Below are 16,790 nucleotides of genomic sequence, written 5' to 3'. Positions count from 1 at the left end.
GGACAATAAGAAAAGCAGATGTTCAGTAATTAGAAGTTTGCCCTGTCCTACAGATAGGTCATTAAAAGTTATCTCTGATAACAACTCTTATTATGGGCAAGGCTCCCAATTTAAATTCTTCTAGAAAGAGGTACACATTTCTCTTGAGCCTGCAGGGTCTCAATTGCCTTCAGCTTAAAATAATCCACATGCCAAAGGAGCACAGCTTAGGGAGGCATGCTCTGAACTTCCTCAGGGTGCCCTTCGTCCCGCAGGCCACATGGCCCACAGGTCCTGGGTCTTGTCAATGAAACCAAGCAGTCTCCCTTCGGTAATCCTTTCCCCACCTGTCTCCTCCAGTGGCAATGTGACACCACCACCCCCATCCCTGCCACCACCACCATCGCCACCCCCCACGCCAGGGCAGGCCCTGGGATGCCTGGAGCGGACTTAGCTTCAGAGCTGGGCTCAGGTCCTGGTTGCCTTGGGCAAGTGCCTTGCCCCACTGGACCTCAGTTTGCCCATCTATAAAATGAGGTAAGAATCAAGTTGAAATTGTGAAAGGGAAAGTGCTCTCTACCAGCAATAAGAACAAAAGCTAACGTTTAATGGGTGCCTTCTAAGCGCCAGCACTTTGTGTGTATTATGTCATCCCATTGTCACATCCACCTAAGAGGTGGGAGACTATGGTTTTCTCCACCCAGCAGATGGGGAGGCTGAGGCAGGAGGCAGAGACGGGATTTAAGCACGAGCAGTCTAACCGTATCCCGTACGCTTTACCGCCCTGGTTAAGGCCAGTTGGAGAAGGGGTTGAACTAACAGTTTCCATCTCCCCACCCTGCACACAGAAGCCATCAGTCTCATTCTGTGGTCCAGCCTAACACTTGGGGAACAGGCAGACCTGGCCAGGGGATCGTGTTACTGTACCCACCCACCCATTGAAGCCTCTCTGAGTGGAAAAGCGAGGGGACAATCCACACCCTTGGCCTCCACCTCCTCCTGCCCCTCAACGCCCCCATCTCAAAGGCAGCCCTGTCTGCTCCCCTCTGCTTTCCTTGCAGCCCTGTCCCTGCCCCTCCCACAGAGGATTTATGGTTTTAATAATGCAGGCTTTCTCCTCCAGCCTCCCTTGCTGTTTAGTCTCCTCTAAAGATCCTTAAAATTAAAACACTAATCAGGAATTTATTTTCTCATCAATCCTGCCCTTCAGGTTATGAGGCCTGGGTGTTTTCACAGCCCGCTGGCTGGTCACGGGGAGGGCCCCTCAAGAGGAGGAGAAGACACAGGGAACAAGGGCTTGGGCTCTGGTCTTGGGGTCTTGCGGGTGGGGGGGTGGTCGAGACAGAGACAGAGAGAGAGAGAGAGAGAGAGGCTTCCTGGAGAGGCTTCCTGGAAAGACAAACGGGATCAACATGCTGTGAGGGGTGGGAAGAGAGAAAGATGGAGAGAGAGAGGGAGGGAGACTGAGGTTAAGATAGAGAGACATGTAAACAGCAGGAGATGAAGACAAGGAGGTAGAAACCCAGGGAGATGGGGAGGCAGAGCAATGCGGAGGGAGTGGGGAAAGGGCCGGGGAGTGGAGACGTAGAAGACAGAGAAATAATAAATAAATAAATGAATAAATAAATAAATAAATAAGAAAGCAGACTGGGGAGATGGACAAGAGAGCAGGGCTGAGGAAACAGGAAAAACAGACAAGCAGCTGGAGGCACCCCGTACCTCTCCTGGCTGGAGCCTGCACTCCTGCAATTTTACATTTTAACTATTGCTAGAGGTGCTGTGGCTTGTCTGTCTGCGCCCCCTCCCCCCCCTCCCGCCCCCCTTGAGACCACAGCTCCATGAAGGTAGGTCCCCTGGGTTTTTATCCTTTGGTGTCTGCAGAAATGAGCTAGACATAGGCTGATTTCTGGCTTCTGGCTCTGGGCTCCTTCTGGCTCTGAGACCCTGCAAGATGCTTAGTGAAGCCCTCGGGAGCCCTTTCCTTTTCTCTCCCTCTGAGACTCAGAAATGTCTGCTGGATCCCAGGCCCTGCTCCCTGCCTCCTTTCAGTAGCGGCTGCCCTGAGAAGGCGTCACCTCTCTCCCAGCCCCCTCCCTGCCCACCCAAAGGAGCTGTTTGTAAAGCATGTTTCTCCTGGCCCAGCAATATGGTTCCTTACATGGGAGGCCTTCCAGATCAATCAGATCACCCTGAGCACTAAACAAGGAGTCTACTGCCTGCTCGGCTTTTGACTGGCTGTGTGATGGTGGACAAATCACTGGCCCTCTCTGAATGCTGGTGTCTTCATCTGTAGAATGAGGAGCTTAGATGATCTCTACAGCCACTTCTTGCTCTAATGGGCTATAGCCTTTGATATGGTCATTTCTGAAGTCCTAAAACGAAATATAAAAATGGGAAGGTCTGTACTTTGCTCATGTGTTCACTTGACATAAAAAATTGAGGGCCTGCTGATGTGAGAGGTGTTGTGCCAGGCACTGGGGAACTCACCCAAATGAGCCCCGGACTTGACCTTGGTTCACAGTGAACTCACAACCTCCCATAGCCTCTATTTGTTCATCTGTAAAACGGGAGGATGTGACACCCATCCTGCCTCAGAGCCTTGTTGTTCAAGAAAGGCCTTTGTCAACAGAAATCAGGCATCGGAAAGGCTCATCCGGCATCAGTAGCGTTTGGAAACCCCACCAGGAATTCCTTCTGCCAGCTCTGTGATCTCCCGGGCCTCGTGTGAGCATTCAATCTGTCTCAGGTTGTGCTGGGACCGGGGTCAGGCCTTCATTGCACACAGCCAGTCCCATCCCGGAAAGCCTGAAGAATGGGGAGCCTATGGTGAAGCCATAAGGCCTGAGTTTGGTCTCTGCTGCAGCACTTGCAAGGTCCCTTCCCCTCCAGGGCCCCAGAGTCATCTTTCAAGGACATAAAGAGGCCTGCCTTACCTCGGGTGAGCTATGAGGACTGAGAGAGGTAACTTAGGTGGAAAAGCCAGCCCCACAACACTTGCTCAGAGCATGGTTTAGGCTCAAACCATGAATAACACCATGAGCAAGAGTACCGGGTGTCCTGTTACCCACTCAAGGGCAACCTGGGGTTGTGGCACAGCCCACCACTGAGAGGCAGGGGGCTCCAGCCTCCCAGCCAAATAAGGCCCTTCTGGGCGGTCATTAGCATTTCCCAAGATGACTCAGCAAAACCAGGGGGCTTAGCCAGGCCTCCCCTTTATGCTGAGAGCTTGTTCCTGCCACAGCCCAGCTTGTCTGCCGGATAGGAAATCAATGTGTTTATGATCCGAGGCCTCTTGCAAAAAAAGGAGGGAATAATTGCTCTTCTGAGGTCTGAATAGGAGCATGCCCAATGTACTGATTTAACTCACTGGGCACCTTTCCAGCCCAGAATCTCTCCTTTCTGCAAGTTGGAGCATCTAAGAACAACCCAGGGCTGTTGTCAAAGGACCTGTAATACCCCCCGTCGTGGATGAGCCCTCGTGGGAGATCCCTGTCATTGGGAACCAGTATCTGTCAAATCATGGAACCTTAGAATGTGGCTGTGTGCCCAAGAGGTTTTGAATCCTGAAATAATAGACACATGGCCTGTAACTTATACTCTTACCAGAAATAATATTATATATGGCATATAGGAAAGGGTAGAGTTTGTTGAGAAGGACAAAATAATTATGGTGTAATTGTGCCTTATTTATACTGTAACCACATATCCGGGGTAGTACATGAAACTGCTGTCTGGTATAACATAGGATTCATAAGTAGAATTAATATTGTAGAAGCTAATAGAATTTATGCCAGTACTGATGCTCGGGATCAAATGTATTGGGACAGTGGGTCAAAAACCCCTTCAAGACATTATGCCTATGGAGGAAAATTGGCCTGGAGAAAATTTAGATTTGATTAATGATAGATTGATGACAGTTCTTAATCACTCAACAAATGTATACATTAAGCGCAGTTGCCTGTGGATCAGGGAGGTAAAAAAAATTGTAAAATGAGCACAAAAATATGAGAACATTTGTGCTGGTATTATTGGATGGTCCAGTTGTCTGTTTAAATCCGGACCAATCCCTCACTGGTTATTACAAACGTTTGACACCTGTGTAAGCATTTTAATGACTGACAAACTAAGGATGATTGTTTTGTCATAAAAAGTCCAGGTCCATAGGACAGGGGTATGGACAGTGCTGTGAGCAGTTTTGCTAAAGTCCCTGCATGGCATTGACCCTGGTCAGGGCATGCAATGTAGTGGACAATAGTGTCACTCTGTCACCAAGGGAAGGAGTTTCAGGGCAGCTCATAGCAGCCTGTCAGCCTTGTTTATGGATAACCATGAGAATGATGATTTGTACTTGGTCTTGGGGAGATCCCTTGAAGGTCTGCTGTCGAGGCTGGTTATGTAGGAGGAAAATGCCTACGTGGCAATCGAAGAACCGGAGAAGAGCCTCGACCACTAGCCAGGATGAGGTAAGGTTGGAAACCAGAAACAGAGGGTAAACTCGAGGCTCAGGGCTGAGCCTGTGAAGGGAGCGTGTATCAGTCAGTGTAGAATAACTGCTGTAACCAACAACCCCCAGCCTCAGGCACTTAACGCAAGAAGAGTTTGTTTGTTACTCATGTCCTAAGTCCAAAGCAGGTCAGCGAAAGAGAGAGCGCGCTGCTCCAGGGAGTCATTCATGGGCCCAGGCTCCCTCTATCTTGTAGCGCTGCTCCTCTCAAGGCCTTCAGAGTCCTCACCACCTAGAGGGAAGTTGGGGAGAGAGAGAACACTGATGTTGTTGTTACAACAGGCCAGCCCAGGGTTTACCTGTTTTATGAACATCCTCGTCTGAATGTCAGTATAAAGGAGTCAGGACAGAGTAGCTGACTTCCTTTCTTGCTGTCAGGCGGTGGAGAAGGGGTCTGAGCCAGCCCAGTTTCACACTTCAGTGTCCTCAGGGGCTCTCCCGACATCGTGATGTCAACACAGTCCCTCCTCCACATGAGGTGAGCCAAATCCCAAACATGCAGCCAATCCTTGAGTCTCTGAACATTTCAAGTTCATTTAATAACACACTTGGAGGAGCATTTCCGTGGTCATGTAGACCACTCACCAGCTCTCATGACCTTGGAATAAATCACAGTAGGGTATAAATTGTGAATTGTCCTTCCCCGGGATGGGCTGTTCTATTTAGAAATACTTGTATTTTTGGCAATGACCCTGCTGGAAGTTGATTTCAGTAACTTAAAAACTGCAAGAAGTGGCCATTTGTGTATACCCCAAGATAGAACCTGTTCTGGAATTTTCCATCAAGGCTGGCAGTAGGAATCAGTCAGGCACAGGGTGGGGCTGAAGCAGGGTCTGGCTCAGAGTCAGGCTAGGGGAAGGCTCCTGGACACGATACCCCCAGACCCCAAGGGTGAGGTCTGAGAGGAGCACAGGCCTCGGCGTCTATGAGACAGCTCTGGCTTCTGACCCATGTAACAAAGCTGTGTGACTTCAGATGAGTCAGCTCATCTTTCTGGGCCTTGTTTTCTCGTCTGCAGAATGGGTCTAATCATAGGACCTTTCTCACAGGGATGCTGTGAGGTTTAAAGATGTAATGCACTAAAGCACAATACTTACTTGGCAGGCAGGAAGCCTTCAATAATTGAGCTTTCACCAGCCCGCCACCCGCTCTTGAACCCTTTGTGATAAGGGGAACCCAGAGCATATTTAGATAAGCCTTTAAATCATTAGACAGAGTCCTGTGGGAACATGCTGTTTTCATGGGAGCTGAGAACGTTATCTGGCTACCCCAAGGTGGAAGATGAAACTTTGATGCTTGGTTCTAGTGACACAGGCCAAGAAGTGAGCAGGGGCCGGAAGCACAGGTCTGCAGTGAACTCCCCCATTTCTGAGCTCTGTTTTCACCTGGCTTGAGAGAGCCTGGGCTTGTAAAATGCACTTATTAGTCGAAATGATCTAAATCTAATCTAATTCTCCCATGGAAACACTATAACGATGTTCTTCACTAAAGACCTGATGTTGGACATTTTATAAAATGACCACAAACATCTTTGTTAATTACATTTAAACGGCATACCTGTGCTCTGGGCAGTGGTAAGCTTTCAGAAGTGCTTCTAAATCAATTAAACAGGGCGACATGGTAAGCACTCACATAAAATATCATTTAATGTGAAGCAGAGTCGTAGTGAAAGGTACAAAAGGTCCTCATCAAAGTTCTTGTTAATTTTCACCTCGTTTTCTCTGCAGTGAATCATAACACCTAACATTTATTGGGTGCTTACAATGTGCCAGACGCTGCTCCAAGCTCTTTACAGATACCGTGTCTCTAAGTCTGACTCAAGGAGGGAAAAGACTCCTGGGGCCCAGAGACATTAAGGATCCTTCCTACAGGCACGCAGGGAGGAAGTGACAGAGCCAGGCTCTGAACCCAAGTGGTGAGACTCTGGGACCAACGCTCTTAACAAAGTCAGGGACTGGCCAGTTTTGGCAGATGACTTGGGATATTCGAGGACTAGGTCTCCCCCCAGTTGGCTTTGAAAACTATCAGCCAGTCGTGTCTGTTTAGTGCCTTTCTGTTCCATGTTCTGTTTAATTCTGCAACATTTAATCAGCCCCATCCTAGGTTCCAAGAGCTGTGCTAAGCATGCGAGATATCAGGGCATTTTAGAACTGGTCCCATCCCTCTAGGAGAAGCAAATGAATAAATGGCCCACACCAAACCAAGAGAAAAAGCACGATAGAAATACGCTGTATGTGTGACATGGCATAAGGGAGGAAATAGTCTGAGGGACAAAAGTAATGACTGGGAAGGATTCTGAAAAATGAAGAGGAGTTTTCCAGGCATGCAAGAGGAAAATGCATCCTAGAAAGAGGCATTCATGGAGACACCAAGATTGGGTGGAATGAGGGTGGGCTCCACAGGTGGCTTGGAGTGACCGAAGCAGGAAGCTGGCCTTGTCCACTGGGCAGGGGGCGGATGGAGCAGCTGGGCTGAGTCCCGCAGAGCTTTTGTTTCCCCTTTGTTTTATCCATTTTATTTATTTATTTTTAAATATTTTTTTATTTTTCAATTATAGTTGCCATACAGTAAACACAGTATGGGGGATATAATCAATAATGTTGTAAAGATTATGCAGGGTGTCAGATGAGTACTGGACTTACCGAGGGATCACTTCATAGATTATGTAAATGCCTAACCATGGTGCTGTACACCTAAAACTAATATAAAATAATATTGGATGTCAACTATAATTATACACACACGCGCGTGTGCGCGCGCGCGCACACACACACACACACACACACACACACAGGGTGCCAAAAAAATGTATACACATTTTAAGGTAGAAAAAAACTGCATTAAAATTGTAATACTCAATATATACTGATAACAAAGGATGAATACAAGTCATGTTTGACTTCTGCAATTACAAGAGGTCCTCAAAGTAGTTACCATCAGCATAATTTTAATACAGTTTTTTCCTTTCTTAAAACATGTATACTTTTTTTCTCTCTCTCTCTCTCTCTCTCTCTCTCTCTCTCTATATATATATATATATATATATATATATATATATTCACAGGATATAAAGTACAGCATAGGGAATAGAGTCAATGGTATTGTAATAGCTATGTATGGTGTCAGAGGAGCAGCAGACTTGGGGGTTATCACTTTATGAGGGGTGTAAGTGCCTAATCATTATGTTGTTTTGTATTCCTGAAACTAATAATAAAAAAAAGAAAAAAAATTATAGTTGCCATACGATATTTTATTAGTTTCAGGTGTACAACACAGTGACTTATATAACTTACAAAGTGATCACCCCAATAAGTCTAGTACCCACCTGACACCATACATAGTTATTACAATATTATTGACTATACTCCCCATGACTGTTTTTATAACTGGCAGTTTGCACATCTTAATCCCTTCCCCTTTTTCTCCCTTCCTCCTAACCCCCTCTCCCCGCCCCAATCTGGCAACCATGAAAATGTTCTCTGTATCTATGAGTTTGTTTCTGTTTTGTTTGTTCATTTATTTTGTTTTTTGATTCCACATATAAGTTAATCATATGGCATTCGTCTTTCTCTCTCTGACTTATTTCACTTAGCATAATACCCTCTAAGTTCATTCGTGATGGCACAAATGGCAAAATTTCATTCTTTTTTATGGCTGGGGAATATTCCATTGCATATATGTTCCACATCTTCTTTATCCATTTGTCTATCAATAGATACTAGGTTGTTTCCATATCTTGGCTACTGTAAATAATGCTGCAATTAACATAAGGATGCATACATCTTTTTTAATTAGTATTTTGGCTTTCTTCAGATAAATACCCAGAGAGAATCTTAAAAGCAGCAAGAGAAAAGCAGTTAGTTACATACAAGGGAGCTCCCATAGACTTTCAGCTGATGTCTCAAAAGAAACTTTGCAGGCCAGAAGGCAGTGGCACAAAATAGTCAAAGAGTCCTGCAGAGCTTCTCAGGCCATTCTTAGAAGCTTGAAATATCACTTCCAGGGGACGGAAATTGTATCAGTCAGCATCCTTATAGTTCCAATGACAGAAACCCAATTCAAATGGTCTTGGATTTGAAAGGTTTTGACTCACGTAACTCATTGCTGGTTTCCAGCAAGATTTACTGCATTCAGGCATGGCTGGATCAAGGTGCTCAAATGACATCATCTGAAGCCTGTCTCCCTCCATCTCTCAGCTGTGTTTCCTCTGGCTTAATCTTCAGGTGGACTCTGCCCAATTGGTGACAAAGATGAGTTCCAGCTGCTCCAGGGTTGCATCTTAGCAGCTGATCAAACTTATGGGAGAAAGTACGTACCTTGTTCCTAATAATTCTGATGAAAATCTTGGGACAGGGGTTACCTGGCTTTAACTGCCTGCTTGAGTGGCCTGTGCTGTCATTGAAGAATGAACCCCAGATGTCAAGAGCCCCTGGAGCCCAATTCCAGCCTTGACACTTAAGCTTTGGGTGAGTCCCTCTACTCTCTTGCTCTCCTCATATGGGGCAGGGTAGACTTGAGGTCTCTAAGACCCCTTCAGGGTCTTACTTTCCAGCCTATTGGCAGCCTACCTGTTCCAAGTGCTGTTCAGGTGGCATGAGGTTGTCTGCACTCTGCAAACTCACAGCTGCCTGCAGTGGGGATGGGCTCGCCCGGCACCCTCCACATCGCCTCACTTTCTCTCTCCTCATAACCCAAAGCAGGAGGTGATTGGAGAGTGGCTTGACTGATGAACGGGGGACAAGCCAGCATAGCACTCCTTCCCCAAGGAATTGAGAGAATGGACTTAGAGACCAGTGGCACCATGTGTCAAGCCACCGTGCAACCAGCTTCCAGCTGGGGGACCTTCAGATGAGAGATCCTGCTCAAACGCAGAGTGATTTCATAATTGCAGGAAGATGGCTTCACCAGAAAGCATGACTGCTGAATCCTTAAACTGAATTCTCTTTCCTTTGAATTCTCACAGTACTTAATTCCAGTGCTAATCTGGAACCCTGACTCTAATTTGTGATCCGGGTCACAGCCGTATTTTGTCAGGCAGCAGTCAGGCTGCTCTCAGGTGGGCTTTGTGGTCACGGGCAGCCATCCTCTACCCCATGAGGTGCCTCCTTCCTGTCCCCTGTTCTCTAGGACTCCTGTCTTCTTTGAGCTCTAATATTTCTTGTCCTTGATTCAGCCTCTGGTCAGGCCCAACCTCGGGTGTTCATTTCCATGATCTGGCTCATCCCAGGGGTGCTGGTCCTAATATGTCTCCATTGTTCTGGGGGCTCAGGAGGGGAGAGAAGTTCTCAGTAGGAGAACAATTGCTAATGATGAGTTCACTCAGATGCTGCTCGTGGAGGGCAGAGAGAGCTGTCTGTCCCTTCCAGTTCTCATTCCCGCTCTCCCCCTGCCCCCACACATACCCTGCGCCAGGGATAGGATGCTTTGTCAGTTTCAACGTGCAGCCTGGCAACACGGCAAGAGCTACAAGAACTGGGCACTTTCCCCCCCTCCCATTTTTTTTCTTCCCTCCCTTCCTTCCTTCTTCTTTCCTTTCTCTTGTTCTCTTTTCCTCCCTTCATTCCTTGCATTCACTCAAATATTTATTAAGCACCTACGATGTGTCAAGCTTTGTGCCAGGTGCTGGGGAGCAAGATGGATGCAGGCTCTGCCCTCCAGAGCGTGGGAAGCCTCAGGCACAGGCAGAGGGCCTGGAGGCTTGGGGCCTCATGAGGAAATTCTAGTTCGTTCATTCTGGTCTGTGGCGGCCCACGAGAAAAACTGCTTTTTGAGCTTTTCTACTAGAGGACAGTGAGGCTGGGGGTGAGAGGAGGGCTAAGAGGGAAAAAGGGGCAATGTTGGGGGAGGGGCTAGAGATGGGGGTTGGACAATGGTTCTGAGCTACTGAGAACAGAGGAAATTGCATCAAGAGCTGCCCACTTGGCCCTGACCCTGAGGACACCTCTGGGCTCATGTGACCAGGGTGCAGAGCCCTGAATCAGAGAGGGACACACACAGTCCTGCTCTTGAGCCCTCCCTCACCCATAGCATGGAGGGTGGGACATAAAATGCCAGATTCAAGCTGGGTCCTGCCATGGCTGCTTACTGGCTGAGTGACCCTAGACGTGCTACATAATCCTGTTGTGCCTCAGTTTCTTCACACGAACAAATAGAGAGATACCTACCTCAAAGGACTATTGCATTTTTGAGTTAATCCATGTAAAGTGCTCAGCTTGGCACACACTCAGTCAAAATTATTATCATTGTAGTCCAGCAGGTAAATAAAGCTAATAAGGCAACTCAGGCTAAGAACCCATCAACCTGTGCTATAATGGGTGAGATGGGGGAAGTGAACAGAGTAGCAAAGGAGAAGAGTGGGATTAGAGATCAAGGAAGGCTTCTTGGAGGAAGTGGTATGGTGGGGGGACCTTGAAGGTGAAGCACAATTTCATCTGCAGAAGGGGAGTGTCCTGCGACCTGAGGAAAGAGTGTGTGACGTGTTTGTAGAAGAGCAACTGACCCAACAGGATGGCCAGGACAGACTGCAGGGGAGGGTCAGACAGAATGACAGGATGAGACAGGAAAGGTGGGCCACACGGTACAGGCCCAGAATGTCATCCCAAGAAGGTTGACTTTATCCTTAGGCTGAGAAAAATGTTCTTTCAAAGCTGGGAAGTGAATGACATAATGAGATCAGACCTGCGTTTTCAATATTCTCTCTGGCAGCCGTGTTGTGGGGAAGGAAGCCACATGGAGGAGGCTGCAACTGCCTCTTGACATCAAAGAAGGGAACTCTGGAACCTAAGTGTGCTCAGGGCAGCAAATACTTCCCTGGGAGGGGACATCCCAGGCTCTAGTTTTGGCCCCGTGGTCAGCTTTCTGGGAAACCTTGCACAGGTCCATTTCCGTCTTTGGGTCTCAGTGTTCTCAGTAAAATGAATGCACTGGACTAAGTCCCTACCAGGCTGTCCAGCAGGATGGAGCTGTCACACGCAGGCACCTCAGGGAACAAGAGGAAATATAATACGGGAAGGGGCAGGGGAGCATCCAGGAGAGGTGGGAATTCTGGGAAACGGGGAAAAAACTTGCCTTGTCCAGAGAGGGGGCTGCTGCTCTGCCCTGCCAGCTGTTGCCATGGGAACCAGTGTGTGGGGGGGCCGGGGGGGGCGGGAGGGAGTTGCCCGCAAGTCTTCAGATTTTTTTTTTAAAGAGAAGCTAGAAATCCAATTTAATTTTAAATAAGAAATCATTTGACTTTTAAATGTTGGCTCAATTCTTTTTAAAAATACCACTATTTGGGTCATCCCATCTCATCTACCACCCAAAACGGATTCACATCCCACCCACCAGTTTGAGACCCCCTATTATAGGATTTTTGGAAAGGGGAGACTGAGCAGATAGAGAAGTGGAAACTGACAGAAGGGGGCCTGTGGGGAGGAGGCCTGGCCCCCAAGATTGAGGACAGCCTGGTGCCTCCTTGCAGCAAACCATCCATGCCTGTTCTCACACGAGTCTCTCTTCTGAGCTCACTGGGGAGCCAGAAGTCTGTTTTCATTAGAAGCCAAAAGCAGAATAGGCCCTGGGGGCATGTAAACCAGCTCCCCAGTTCGGGAGGCTTTTAAATCTATCTTGTAAACTTGCCTTTCAGACCTGACAAACCGCAGCCTTGTCAGGAGAGAGGCTGGTGAGCAGAAGTCAGCAGTCCCGCTCTTATCAATCAGGCCATGGGTGGTGGACGGGGTGGGGGGTGAGTGCAGAAGGGGAGGACTCCAGGAGGCGGGGATTCCGCAGCCTTGGGGCCACATCAGGGGCAGAGACCTGAGTTCACAGCACGTTTCTGCCGGTGTCACTTTGAGCAAGTCCCTGAACCCTCTGAACTTTTGCTTCTTCCATTGAAATGCGGGGATAATAACAGCACCTTGCAGTGCTGGTTACCCAGCCACCTGGAGTTGGTTACTGCCCGTTATTTTCATTTTATACAACAGGGAACTGACATTCTGGAACTTGCCTGGGGTCAAAAGAGCTAGTAAAGTCAGAGGAGAGATTTGAACCCAGATGATCTGGCTCCGAAGCCCACACTTCTGGGTGCTCTCTCACCCTACTTTGGGAGATTAGAGGAGAAGTGAGAAGAACATTTGGACCAAGAGGCAAAGCTGCCCCTGCTGCCTTCCAGCCCATGGGGTGGCCTTGGGCAGCCGCTTCCCCTCTTTGGGCTTCAAAATGGGGGTGGCTATTCGACCTCTGGGACCCACCAGCTCTGACATCCATTTATTCAGCAAGTAATCTTTTAGCACCTGTTCTTGCGTCAAGGCCTTGGGGAGAGAGCAGGGAACAAGACAGGCAGACAAGGTCCCTGAGCTCTTGGAATTTACATCTGGCTATGGGGAAAGACAGGCGCTGAAGACAAGGGATGCATCCCAGAGGGTGGCATGTTGGAAGCAGACGCAGCAGGCAGGTGTGATGGAGGGGGGCACGGCAGAGCAGGCCACTTCAGATCGGGTGCCCACGGGGAGCTTGCTCAGGGGCACTTGTGTATAAGCCCATATGTGGACGCTGAGAAGGAGTCAGCCACATAAAGACCTACAGGGCGATGATTCTGGGCAGGGGGAGCAGCAGAAGCAGAGGCCACTAGGAGGGAGCATGCTCAGTGTTTTCAAGGACCAGAGAGAACCTGATGGGACCTCGAAGTCTGCAAGCCCTTCTTGCCCTCCTCTGCCTCCAGCTCTGGAGGCCAAGGAGCAGGCAGCCACAGGGAGAGAGACAGAAAGATGGTGCCAGCCTTGAGGACTCATAAACCCGGAGGACTGGCCCTTTAATAGTCCCAGATGGGTATTCAGCGCAATTGCAATTTGAAGATCCCAGCTCGCTTAGCACAAGTGGAAAATTACCTTAGCATCTATTCTGTATTGCTTTCTGATTCCAATTTCATCATTCAGATGTACAGCAGTGCATTTTCAGTGGGTACAATTTAATTAGGCTCAATTTGTATAACTACATTATTAAAATCTCATTTGGAAAGAGCTTCATGTCCAAGGTTCATTGGACTCCACCATTGGCTCAAAAATATATCTCAGACAGAGCCTGCTGATGACCCTGGATTCCCGAGTGCTCTCCTCCGCCTCCAGCTCACCAGCCTGGCTTGTCATTTAATTGCCATCTCATTTAATAGAACGTCTTTGGACATCTCTGGGTCTTGGAGCCTCTGACAGGTGTTTCCTGTAATTATAGAGATTCCTCATATGTTTCTTCAGTCAGTCATCAAACATTCATGGGGAATATTATGGTAGTGAGGTCCTGAGCAAGGGAACTGGATGGAAATGAAAAGACCAGGCCCTGCAGACACCCACCTTACAGCCTAAGGAGGTGCTGAGAGAGAAAATTCATGAGCCCACTTTTATCCTCACGAACAATCCTGTGGAGTGGACAGTAAGGGACCATTAGCACACATAGCAGATGAGGACTACAAGGCTCAGGGACTCTAAGTCGGTGGCAGAGTTAGGGCTTAAACCCAGAACTCTGGACTAGTTCTGCTCCACCATTATCTTTTTTTCCCTTCTGGGTGAGGTGCTAGGATATTTGCCAATGCAGAGGTGAAGGCCATGAAAGGCTCCTGTTGGACCAGGGGCCCTGAGAAGGCCACCTGGGGACAGGCTCCTTGCAGATGTCAAACCTGGAGGCCTCCAGGAGCCTCTGAATCGCTGAACCTGAGTGGGCAGAGGGAAGGTGCATTAGTCATGGTTCCCCAGAGAAACAGAACCCACAAGCTGGATATATACATAGAGAAAGAGATTTACTATAAGGAATGGTTCACAAAATTATGGAGGCTGAGAAGTCCAAAGATCTGAGTCGGCAAGCTAGAGACCCAGGAGAGCCAGTGGAATAAGTCCTAGTCTGAAAGCCAGCAGGCACAACACCTAAGAAGAGCCAATGTTTCAGTTCTAGTCTCAAGGCAGGAAAAGACGGATATTTCAGCTCAAGGCAGCCAGGCAGGAGGCGTCCCCTCTCCCTCAGAGCTTTTTGTTCTATTCAGGCCTTCACCTGATTGGATAAGGCCCTCCACGCTAGGGAGGGCAATCTGCTTTAGTCACTCTACCCATCCAAATGTTCATCTTATCCAGAAACACCCTCACAGACCCACCCAGAATGTTTGACCAAATGTCTGGGCACGGCATGTCCCAGTCAAGTTGACACATAAAATTAAGCATCACAGAGGGAGAGAGAGAGGCAGAAAGAGTGTGGGGGTAGGGGAGAGGTAGACAAAATGTTGGCAGGGGAGTGAAGTAAGCTCACATCTCGTTTTTTCCTCACAGGCTCACTGTGGGACAGGAGTCACTATCCTCGTCTTAGAGATGAGGAAACTGAGGCTAAGTGATTTCCTCAAGGACACACAGCTGGAGGCTAAGTGCCACCTTTTTCCTTGGTTATATTGGCATCCATGGAGAAAGGGTAAGGATGCTACGTGCAGGCCTATCTCCTAGGATCTGACTCTTGTTTTCTGTTGCCTCTTCTTCTCTTCCAGTGGGCTCAGAACCTGGCCCAATTGCTGAATTGCCTGTCTCTATCTACTGCAAATATTGAGAGGAGGTGGCATCACTATTGGCACCATGGTCAATGGAGTCATCAAGGTCTCCCATGATCCTCTGCTTCAAAGATCCTTTGAGCCACCAGCAGGTCACAGGACCCCTGCTGTGCCTCTGAGTCTCTGTGTGGACCTGGATGTGTCCCTTCCCCTCTCTGGGCCTCGGCTACTCTTCAACAGAACAACATGGAAGGATTGGAGGATGTCTAAGATCTAGCAAAACCCTCTGAAGGGCTCTGTGGCTCCAAGCTGGGTCTGTCCTTTGCTGGAGTCCCCTCAGCCTCTAGGATCCCCAAGTCCTATAGGGGCTGCTCTGGCTAAGGCCCCCAACCAGGGAACTATACACTCCTCACCTAAGGGAATTGACACTGGGGACCCTGCCTCACCCCAGCGCCACAAGCAGGGTCCTGGGCAGGGAGGCTGTGGCTCAGAAACTGGTGAGGACATGGTCACACATATCCCTGGTTCCATGTCCCCTGTTGTCTTCAGCCTGAGGAAAGTGTGTGGCCATGAGCAGCATGCGTCCAAGGACAGAGTTTTCTCCCCTCTTGCCTTTTCCCTGAAGAACGTTCCTGCATAAAGAAAACCACACTCTTCGTGTGTGTCTCCTTTACTATCACCTTACGATCACACTCACAACACTTCTGACACCAGATGTGGGGTTTTTTTCCTCACACCAAGCAATTCTGTGACACTAGCTTGGCGTCCTGCAATGTAACTCAATTCTGACATTCTCTACCCAGAGATAGCGTCCGTTCCCACAGGGAAGGGCTCAGTCCCATGAGACTGCCACCTACTTCAGACACCAACCAATCACAAGTAGCAGTTCCCCAGGTTATCCACAATTTCTGTCCAACTTGGCTACAAATCAGAGGTTCCCATCACCTCCTCCCCTTGGATTCTAGATGCTAGAACAGCTCCAAGAACTCAGGGAAACACGTTTACCAGTTTATCATATAATAAAAGATATGATAAAGGATATGGATGAACAACCAGATGAACAGATACATAGGGTGAGGCTGGAAGGGTCCCAAGCCAGGGAGCTTCTGTCCCCATGGAGTTGGGGCACATCACCGTCCTGGTACACAGATGTGTTCACCAACCTCCGAACCCCATTTCATTAGGATTTTTATAGAGGCTTCATTATGTAGGTATCATCAATCATTGACTCCATTTCCAGCCCCTCTCCCATCTCTGGAGAATGAGGGGGCCAGTGGGACTGAAAATCCTAAACTTCTAGTCATGGCTTAGTCTTTCTGGAGGTCAGCCCCTTCCAGGAGCCCACCCAGAGTCACCTCATTAGGACACAAAACACTCATATCGCCAGGAAATTTCAAGGGTTAGGAACCCTTGAAACTCATGACAGGAACCAGAGTTAAAGACTAAATATTAGAACAGAAGATGCTTCCAGTGTTCTTATCACTGAGGAAATTACAAGGGCTCTAGAAGCTCTGTGCTGGGAACTGGGTCAAAGACTAAATGTTAGCACAAAAGATTTTCCTAACACCCTGTTTACAAGCGTTTTAGGAGCCTGGGCGTCAGGAACCTGGGCCAGAGATCATTATGTAGATTTCCTCTTATTTCACAGTTCCTCAGTGACCCACTCCAAATCAGTGAATCTAGGTTTGAGGGTGGAGGGTGGGGATTGTGGGCAGAGAAGTCAAGAAGATCACCTGTGATCCAAGAAAGAAATCGGGAGAAGCTTGGAACCCAAGGCCTAAGGGGAACCCATGAAAAAGAATTAGGCTG

General features: G+C 48.3%; 1 long non-coding RNA gene across 1 annotated transcript in view; it reads left to right on the top strand.

The window, feature by feature from the left end:
- The window catches only part of LOC109391953 (uncharacterized), a 120,595-nt gene extending 104,996 nt beyond the window's left edge, over positions 1–15,599 (top strand). The window contains exon 4 of the long non-coding RNA XR_002125961.1: positions 14,982–15,599. This is a non-coding gene — a long non-coding RNA (uncharacterized LOC109391953). The remainder of the gene's footprint in view (positions 1–14,981) is intronic.
- Positions 15,600–16,790: the final 1,191 nt, after the last annotated feature.

The sequence above is a fragment of the Hipposideros armiger genome, unplaced genomic scaffold (genome assembly GCF_001890085.2).
Source record: "Hipposideros armiger isolate ML-2016 unplaced genomic scaffold, ASM189008v1 scaffold_309, whole genome shotgun sequence".
Lineage (NCBI taxonomy): Eukaryota > Metazoa > Chordata > Mammalia > Chiroptera > Hipposideridae > Hipposideros > Hipposideros armiger.
The sequence above is the reverse complement of the archived record's forward strand: the minus strand, read 5'-3'. Positions and strand labels throughout refer to the sequence as shown.